This window comes from Nicotiana tabacum, chromosome 19 (assembly GCF_000715075.1).
Source record: "Nicotiana tabacum cultivar K326 chromosome 19, ASM71507v2, whole genome shotgun sequence".
NCBI lineage: Eukaryota > Viridiplantae > Streptophyta > Magnoliopsida > Solanales > Solanaceae > Nicotiana > Nicotiana tabacum.
In genome coordinates, this window is record NC_134098.1 from 134679748 (window position 1) to 134690616 (window position 10869).

A 10869-nucleotide genomic window follows, 5' to 3' on the forward strand; every position below is an offset into this window, starting at 1 on the left:
CAGCAGCTACACCTGAGCCCAAGCCAGCTGTAGCCGCCGATCCTCAAAATTTATTGGACAGATGGACTAGACTACATCCTCCTGTCTTTGGGGGTGAGCGACATGAGGATCCACAAGACTTCATTGATCGGTGCAAGGATATACTGTACAACATGAGGATATTGGAGTCTCATGGGGTAGACTTTGCTACTTTTTATCTAGAGGGCAGAGCCCGTAGATGGTGGCAGTCTTATGTTCGTGGCAGACCAACAGATTCTCCTCTCATGACTTGGGACAGGTTCACCCGTATCTTCCTGGACAGGTATATCCCACCCTCCCAGAGGGAAGAGTTGCGGTTTCAGTTTGAGCAGCTCCAACAAGGTCAGATGTCAGTGACTGATTATGAGGCGAGGTTTTCTGAATTATCTCTCCATGCACTTATGATGCATCCCACTGAGGCGGAGAGAGTGTGGAGGTTTATAGCTGGTTTACATACTGGTATTCAGGCCACTATGGCTCGAGAGGTTGAGATGGGTACTTCTGATGAGCGAGTTGTGGAGATAGCCCGGAGGATTGAAGGTGTACGCCAGTAGAGCCGAGAGAAGATTATGAGAGATAAGCGGTTCAGGTACTCTGGAGAGTTCAGAGGTACTCCGTCTGGGGGCAGAGGTCAGTTCGTGAGGGGGCAGTCCAGCAGACCCCTATTTCCAGCACCACAACCTCCTCGAGGTGCTCCAGTGTGACCTTATCTCAGTGCTATACCAGAGAGTTCCTACCGCCCACCAGCTATTCGGGGTCCTCCCAGTGGGTATTCAGTTCCCCAGGCCAGACACTTAGTCAGTAGCCCATCACACCGAAGAGTAGTTACGAGTGCGGGGATCCCAACCACATGCGGAGGTTTTACCCCAGGCTTCGAGGTAGACCAGTACAGCATGGTCAGCAGCCTATGCTTACCAGACCAGTTGCTCCACCAGTAGTCCGACTACCAAGAGGTGGAGGACAGGTGGGTAGGGGTCGTCCTAGAGGTGGAGGTCAGCTAGGCAGAGGCCAACCAGTTGGCGCTCTAGCTCGGTTCTATGCTTTTCTGGCTAGACCAGATGTAGAGGCCTCAGATGCTGTGATTACAGGTATTATTTCTATTGCGGCAAAGATGCCTCAGTATTATTTGATCCAGGATCCACGTATTCATATGTGTCATATCTATTTGCTCCATTCCTGGGTGTTTCTCGTGAGTCCTTGAGTACTTATGTTTATGTGTCCACTCCTGTACGCGATTCTGTTATTGTGAACCGGATCTACCGGTCTTGTATTATTACATTCTGTGGTTATGAAACTAGAGCAGATCTCTTATTGCTCGAGATGATCGATTTTGAAATTATTCTGGGTATGGACTGGTTATCTCCATATCATGCTATTCTAGATTGTCATGCCAAAACTGTTACCTTGGCTATTCCATCTTTGCCTAGGCTGGAGTGGAAGGGTTCGTCGGTTAGTTCATTTAATCGGGTTATTTCTTTTATAAAGGCTCAACACATGGTTGAGAAGGGTTGTTTGGCTTATCTAGCCTATGTTCGGGATACTACTGCAGAGACTCTGGCTATTGATTCAGTGCCAGTAGTTCGGGAGTTCTCCGATGTATTTCCTTCAGATCTTCCAGGTATGCCACCTGATCATGATATTGATTTATGTATTGACTTAGCTCCAGATACCCAGCCTATATCTATCCCATCGTATCGCATGGCTCTGAAAGAATTAAAAGAACAGCTTGAAGAGTTACTAGCCAAAGGGTTCATCAGACCGAGTGTATTGCATTGGGGTGCACCGATATTATTTGTGAAAAAGAAGGATGGAACAATGTGGATGTGTATTGATTATCGCCAATTGAACAAAGTCACTATTAAGACCAAATACCCGTTGTCGCGTATTAATGATCTATTTGACCAGCTGTAGGGTGCTAGTGTGTTCTCTAAGAACGACTTGAGGTCGGGGTATCATCAGTTGAAGATTCGAGATTTGGATGTTCCGAAAACTGCTTTTCATACTAGATATGGTCATTATGAGTTTCTGGTAATGTCTTTCGGTTTGACTAATGCCCCGGCAACGTTTATGGATCTGATGAACAGGGTATTCAGGCCATATATTGTTTCGTTTGTCATTGTCTTCATTGATGACATTTTGATCTACTCGCGCAGTAAGGAGGAGCACGAGCAACATATGAGAGTAGTGCTTCAGACATTGCGGGAACAAAAGTTATATGCTAAGTTCTCCAAATGTGAGTTTTGGCTAGAGTCTGTAGCATTTTTGGGGCATATTGTATCGGGTGATGGTATCAAGGTTGATCCCAAAAAGATTGAGGCAGTTCAGAATTGGCATCGTCCCACTTCGGCGACTGACATCATGAGTTTTTTGGGTTTAGCAGGTTATTATCGTCGGTTTGTGGAAGGTTTTTCATCTATTGCAGCACCTTTGACCAAATTAACCCAGAAGGGTGTTCAGTTCCGATGGTCCGATGATTGTGAGTCAAGCTTTTAGAAGCTCAAGACAACATTGACTACAACGCCAGTGTTAGTGTTACCTTTCGGTTCGGGGATGTATACAGTGTATTGCGATGCTTCACGTGTTGGTTTGGGTTGTGTATTAATGCAGGAAGGGCGAGTTATTGCATATGCTTCACGTCAGTTGAAGCCCCACGAGCAGAATTATCTGGTACATGATTTGGAGTTAGCTGCGATTGTACATACCCTTAAGATTTGGAGGCATTATCTTTATGGGGTGTCCTATGAAGTTTATACTGATCATCACAGTTTGCAGCATTTGTTCAAGCAGAGGGACTTAAATTTAAGGCAGCGCAGATGGCTGGAATTACTAAAAGATTATGATATTACTATCCTATATCATCCAGGTAAAGAAAATATAGTTGTAGATGCCTTGAGTAGAAAAGCAGAGAGTATGGGAAGTTTGGCTTTCATTACAGCAGAAGAGAGGCCATTAGCTTTGGATATCCAGTCCTTGGCCAACAGACTTGTGCGGCTAGATATTTCAGAGCCCAGCCGAGTTCTTGCATGTGTCGTAGCTCAGTCTTCACTATTTGAGCAGATCAAGGCTCGCCAGTATGATGACCCACACTTAATGGTTCTTCGAGAAACGTACTACGAGGTGGTGCCAAGGAAGTTACTATTGGTGCGGATGGTGTTTTGCGACTCTAGGATCGTCTGTGTGTTCCTAATGTGGATGAACTGAGGAAAAAGATCATGGAGGAGGCACACAGTTCTCAGTACTCTATTCATCCAGGTGCTATGAAGATGTATCGTGACTTGAGGCAACATTATTGGTGGCGACGAATGAAAAATGACATAGTTGAGTATGTAGCTAGGTGCCTAAATTGCCAGCAAGTTAAATATGAGCACAAGAGGCCAAGTGGCCTACTTCAGCAGATGACTATACCAGAGTGGAAATGGGAACGCATCACTATGGACTTTGTAGTTGGGTTGTCACGGACCTTGAGTAAGTTTGATGTAGTTTGGGTGATTGTTGACAGGTTGACCAAGTCGACACATTTTATTCCTATTGTGACTACGTATACTTCAGAGAGGTTGGCCCAGATTTATGTTCAGGAGATAGTTCGGTTGCATGGTGTGCCAATTTCCATCATATCAGATAGAGGCCCTCAGTTTACTTCACATTTTTGGAGAGCAGTATAGAATGAATTAGGGACCCGTGTAGAGCTCAGCACAGCCTTTCATCCGCAGATCGACGGGCAGTCAGAGCGGACAATTCAGATTTTGGAGTATATGCTCAGGGCATGTGTGATTGACTTTGGAGGTCAGTGGGATCGTTTCTTGCCTTTGGTCGAGTTTGCTTATAATAACGGTTACCAATCCAACATCGAGATAGCTCCATTTGAGGCTTTATATGGCTATCAATGTCGTTCACCTATCGGATGGTTTGAGCCCGGTGAGGCTAAGTTATATGGTACTGATTTGGTAAGGGATGCCTTGGAAAAGGTAGGTTGATTCAGGAGTGACTTTCGTACAGCACAGTCCAGACAGAAGAATCACGCGGATCAGAAAGCGCGTGATTTATCATTTATGGTAGGTGAAAAAGTTCTCTTGAAGGTTGCGCCGATGAAGGGAATTATGAGATTCGGGAAGAAGGGCAAGTTGAGCCCAAGGTTTATAGGCCCATTTGAGGTGTTGAAACGAGTTGGGGAGGTTGCTTATGAGCTTGAATTGCCTCCCAGTCTATCGGGAGTTCATCCGATTTTCCATGTATCTATGCTCCGGAAGTATCATGCGGACCTATCACATGTGTTGAACTTCAGCACAGTTCAGCTAGATCAGAGTTTGGGTTATGAAGAAGAGCCATTTGCCATTGTTGATAAACAAGTTCGCCAGTTGAGGTCCAAGAGGATTTCTACAGTAAAGGTCTAGTGGAGGGGCAAACCAGTCAAGGAAGTGACTTAGGAGGCCGAGGAAGACATGCGTAACAGATATCCACACTTATTCAGCACTCCATGTACAATTCTAAACTCGTTCGAGGACGAACATTTGTTTAAGAGGTGGAGAATGTAATGACCCAACCGGTCATTTTAACTTTTAAAACCCCGTTCCCTAAAATAAACTTCTTGTATGTGCTTTTAATGATTTATGACTTGCGGGTATGGTTGGTTCGGGATTTGGAAGTGTTTGGGTTGAAACCGGAACACTTGGTTCCTTAAGCTGGCCTTAAAGTGCTAAGTTTGACTTCGGTCAACATTTTGAGAAAACAATCCCGGAATAGAATTTTGACAATTCCAACAGCTCCGTATAGTGATTTTGGACTTCGGAGCGTGTTCGGAATTTTATTTGGAAGTCTGTAATTAAATTAAGCTTGAAATGGCTAAAATAGGAATTTAAGTTTGGAAGTTTGACTAGGGAGTTGACTTTTTGATATCGGAGTTGGAATCCAGTTCTGAAAATTTTCGTAGCTCCGTTATGTCATTTATGACTTGTGTGCAAAAAATTGAGGTCAATCGGACTTGATTTGATAGGTTTCGGTACCGAATGAAGAAGTTGGAAATTTTAAGTTTCATTAAGCTTGAATTGGAGGATGATTCGTGGTTTAAGCGTTGTTTGATGTGATTTGAGGTTTTGACTAAGTTCGTATGATGTTTTAGGACTTGTTGGTATAATTGGTTGAGGTCTCGAGGGGCTCGGGTGAAACAATGTTGATAACTGTTGGTATTTTTCTTCTGGTATCCTTATACGCGATGTTGGTCTGCGATCGCGTAGAGTAAGTTAGGCAGAGGTGGATTTGTTCTACGCGATCGCGTGAATGGGGTTGCGATCACGTAGGCTTATTTTGGCAGCTGAGAATTTGTTCTATGCGATCGCGTGGGCAAGTCCGCGATCATGTAGGTTGGATTCAGTTGTGCTATGCGAACGCGTGGCTAAGGCTGCGTTCGCGAAGAGTAAACGAAGCTGAAGCTGACCACGCATTTAATGTTTCGCGATCGCGTGAGGAGGCTCGCGATCGTGTAGGCTTGAGGAGACTGTGCTTCGCGATCGCCTGGAGTTTTCGCGATCGCGTATGGTTAATATTTGGGCAGTAAAATTTGTGCTACGCGGTCGCGTGAGGAAGTTCGCGATCGCGTAGAAGAAATCACTAGGTAGAGAGTTTAAGTTCTGAAAATGGGACTTCGTCCCATTTTTCATTTTTAAAGATTTGGAGCTCGGATTTAGGCAATTTTTGGGAGATTTTCAGAGAAAACAACGGGATAAGTGTTCTTAACTCAATATTAGTTAAATTACCCGAATCCATCACTATTATTATCATTTAATTGGTGAATTGAATTGGAAAAGTTTGAAAACCCTCTTGGATAGATTTGAGGATTTGAGGGCCGAATTGTTATCGGAATTTAGTGATTTTGGTATGGGTAGACTCGTGGTTGAGTGAGTGTTCATATTTCGTAACTTTCACCGGAATCCGAGACGTTGGTCCCACATATGAATTTTTAATTAATTTCGGATTTTTTTTATTGAAAATGTAGTATTTTCTTATAGAATTGATTCCTATAATTTTTAGTGATTTTATCGAATTATTTTTGACTAGATTCTAGCGAGACAGAGTTGGATAATCGTGGAAAAGGCCTTCTAGTGGATTAAATTGGAGCAAGACGAGGTAAGTCTCTTGTCTGATCTTGCGGGAGAGAAATTACCTCGTAGGTGATTAAAATTAAATAATTGTTGCCAATTGTGGGGGCTACGCACGCACGAGGTGACGAGAGTCCGTGCGTAGTTACTAGAAATGATAAAGTCCGGGTAGTTTAGGATTCAAAGCATGAATTACTTGTGTGAATTGTATTCTTTGTTTAATAAATATTAATTGATATATATGAATATATTGTGAATTATTAGATAAAGATATTAAAGAATGGAAATCTCATATGCTTGATTTTCTATTTAAATTAAATAATTGTTAAAAGAAATTGTTCTTCCTCCCGAATTTATCCTATAATAAATATACTCTCCTTCCGGAGGTACATAAGAAAATGTCCTCCTTTCGTGTGGAGCAGGTCAAACGCCTCGGCAGGATAGATGTATCTATGGATCACGTCGCACGTCCCTCGGTAGTGTACACGACACTCTGGATTGGGCCGTACGTCCTCGGCAGAAATCGTGCTTAATAATAATAATTACACGATACTTTAATAATTTATTTCAGCTTGCGAATCTAATTGATAAATTGAAAATTATTTGAATTGACAGAATTTAATTTACATATTGAGAATTGTTGCATTTGAAGGAATTTGATTATTTTCGCTGATTAAATAAATTATTTTAAATTATGTAAATCATGTTAATTTAAATATCCTAGTTGTATTTCAATTATTATTATTTACCCATAGTGAGTGTCAAAGTTGGCCATCTCGTCTCTACCACTTCGAGATTAGGCTTGATACTTACTGGGTACACATTGTTTACGTACGCATACTATACTTGCTGCACTTTTTGTGCAAGATCTGAGACATGTACTAGTGGAGGACATATCATCACATATCCACGTCATCCTGAGGCATAGTGGTGAGATGCCTTTCTGAGCCGTTCTGCAGCTACCAGTATCTCTTCTTATATTTACATTCTGTCTATTTCATTTCAGACAGTATTGGGAGTTTTGTATAATCTACTAGATGCTCATATACTTGTGACACCAGGTCTTGGCACACACACATTGGTAGAATTTGGTATTTTATTATTTTCTTAGATTAAAAGTTTAATCAATATACGTTTGATTTATCAGTTGGCTTGCCTAGCTGTAGTGTTGGGCGCCATCACGACCTATAGGTGAAAATGGGTCGTGACAAGAAAGATGGTCAGTAGGAGATATAGCCGTGGAAGTGTTGAGTCAGAGGAACTCGATTTTTTCATTATGCTTATGATGAGTAAATGTGAGATCTTTAGCAGACCATGCGTGTACTAAAAGATGTAAGGTTCTTTACAAGGAGTTTTAAGGCAAGAATACTTATCCACTCTTACGGTAAAAAGGAATAACATAATCGGAAGGTAGATACAAGTTTCAAGAAGTAAAAGAAGCATGATGAAAAAGGGTACGAGGTATCCAGTTAATAAAGATTATTATTATTTACCATTTAGGAAGAGAGATATAAGCATTTTGAGTTACCTTCGACAGTGACAAATGTATGTACAATCGGCCACACCGATCTCAGTTATGCCCTATGGGAGCTAACAAACATAGTTTAAGAGAAGGACGAGTTATCAGGATCTGGCTGGGGATAGAGTAACCCAAAATAGTGGATGGATTGGTAGAGTTAGTTGACGTTTCCGAAGGATAGAGCAAACATGGTAATGGATCTCCTTGTGAGTCACCTCGATGGTGCACCCTAAAATAGTATAGCTAGATATGAGTACTACAAAGATAAGCACTCGAAGCCTGGAAGAGATAAATATTACCTTAGTGTGGCTCCCATCCCTAGTAGAAAGAGAATGTTAGGCAATTCGAGGAGCCAATGGATGGAGCAAGAGGGGCTAAAAGCAAATGAATGTTTTGTTTGAGTTTTTAGAATAAAGTGATAGACAAAAATGTTAGCAGGAAAATAAGATTAGAGTTAATAAAGCAGTATGAGTAAAATGTGGTACATGGATGACAATGGTAGATCAAAAAGATGACAATATTACAGAGTCTATTGTCAAGTGAAGGAAAAGACGAGAGGTGACAAGCCTTGAGACAACAAAAGAGTATAGGCCATAAATCCATATCCTCATTTCGAGAAATAAGTTCATGACTTTAGCGCGACTATCAGAAGGAAAAGTTAGACCCCAGAATAATAGGAATCAGTAAGGGCTGGCGAACAAGATAAACTAAATGTGAATTAAGGGACTAAGTGATTGGATAATAGTCGGCATCATGAGAGTTTCAGATTTCGTTTCGGCAATGATAGAATGGACAACAAAAGAAGATTCATGAGAAATTCAGAGAATGGTCATTCAGGAAGATGTTTCGCTAAAGCAAGCAATGTAAGCAAAGTTAAGCTTAAGGGACTGTATGTGCCAGTTATGCTAAGTGTCACCCTCGTGATTAAGGAACTTTATTATTTTTGATACATAAGGATTACCGCAAGGCGAGTAAGGGTCATTGATGATGTGAGAAGATGCCAAAGATGAAGAGGTAAAATATCTACAGGTAGATCCTCGTGGCTTCAACTCTTAGTACCCCCCCTAAAGGGGGGGAATAATATGGAGTGATGTGGCATTAAGTCGGAATTAAGTGGTTCTAGTGACTATGGAATGATAAAGAAAGAATGTGATAAAAATGAAAAAGGAATGAGATGGCACTTACCCAAATCCTGCAGATATGCTACGATTCCAAAATATTGTGCAAGCACGACGTTAAGGAGAAGAAGTAAGGGTTCCTGCCTGAGCTGTTATTAATAAATAAGGAGCCAGTGCGAGACGTAAGTTAAGACAAAGGAAATAACCCGAGAAGATTACGCGAAATATTGGGATGAGAATTGGCCAACGAGTAGTTAGTAATTGATCAGGAAGAGCCTAGTTATGGCTAAACATGAGGTTATAGACGAGTCAGTAGATCGTGTAAGATAAACATAGTAAAACTCGATATAGTAAATTCAGCCTCGCAGTTATGACATCGTGATCATTGAGAAATATTTAGATAAGAGTTGGGGTAGTTAAATGTACCATATGAGTATTACAGAGATAAAATAGAGTGCCACTGGGAAGTCAGTCAAAATATCAAGTTTAGAAGCAACCAAAGCACAAAGGGGTGGAAATAAGTAACTACGGATAATTATAGGTAAGAAAGGACATCAAAAGGTTTGTCGAGTATGCAATGTAATAAACTCACAGCTTTACAAGAGTCAAATGATTCTCCCTAAATACTACAATGAAAGATTAGTTGAGGAAGTAAGGAAGAATGCTTCAACCTAAGCTCATATAAGTTAAGTATGCACGCAACAAGGGGCAAAAAGACCAGGAAAGGCAATTGCTTACATTTGAAGAAAGTTCAAATAGAACGAAAGGAATTATTCGATTAATGATCATCCGCAAAAGACTCCGGTATGAGTTAAAAAAAAGGAATTGGGTCCAGGTCATAGACAAAGGATTGAATCATTACAAGATTGTATCATGGTTTTCCATAGCATCCATGAAAGGCTAAAGTAATAACTAAATTCCATGAGCCGCAGATCGGAAGATAGCTTAAGCCTACATAAAGGCTTATCAGAAGGAAGAGGAAACTAAAGAGTTACATCAACCAAGTGAATCATGAGTCTGATTATTGGCCCCAGACAATTATAGAAATCGTATTAAGAACATTGCAGAATCGCTCTTAATATTAGAGGTACAAGAGAGTACAACAACCATATTCTATAATGACCCCACGATAAAGCCAGTTAGAAGGGTACCAACCTCATGAAAAGTCAGTATGAAGCTCTCATCGGATTGTGTAAGGAGGTGCGAGTATTATAATAGAGCTTCAAGTTATGGACGTGAATCATACCTATGTGGAAGGGAGGTCATGAAAAAGGTAGAAGATATAATGTAAGATTTTTAAGGTAAGTAAGGTAAATGCGAACAACGTACAAGGTACTCAAAAGCAGAAGGTTGTGAATAGTCCATGCTTCGGATAGAAGGCTAGAAGCACTAGGATTCAGTATCCAGGAATGATAACGGCGTCGTCAGTGGCATATCTTCCAACTTATGGTTTTTAAATATCGAGATGTCTAGCTAAAAGAGTAAAGAAGAGTTTGAGATAATGTGATGTCTCACTTGATATTCCGGAATAACATAAGGAAATCTATGGTGCAAGCAAGCTGAAGGAAGGTTATGAATAATATAAATAGATACGTAGAGGTCGCAGACTAAAGTATAGTAAAGCGACAAAGTTTTATGACATGATTAAGGATGAGAAAGGACAAGTAAGAAGGTGACGAGAATGGATAAGTCCTCGAGATTAAGCTCATAAAAATAAGAGAGCTAATGGTTTCTCTAAGTTATAGAAAGCTCAGTATAGCCTGAATGAACTCAAATGAGTCTAAGACTAATATCATCTAGAGTGGAATGAGGGTGTGATTGTGATGGATAAAGGATGACGTTTAGGCCTTCGATTGAGTAATGACTTGAAGAGGATTTCATGAGTTGTACAAGATTAAAATATCCATGTAAGATGAGTCATATTGGGATGCTATAAAATACGGTTATGGAAGTATAGTATCGCCCCTAGGTGGATCAATCTAATTACTCTAGATGTCCCTGATGAGACGTGAGCCCTAGCGGCAGTGTTACATAAGAGATCAAGTTATCAGTGGTAGATCATAGATCAACATTAAGGTGAATCAACAGTGGATGGACAAAAGTCACAAAGTATGAGGTGAGA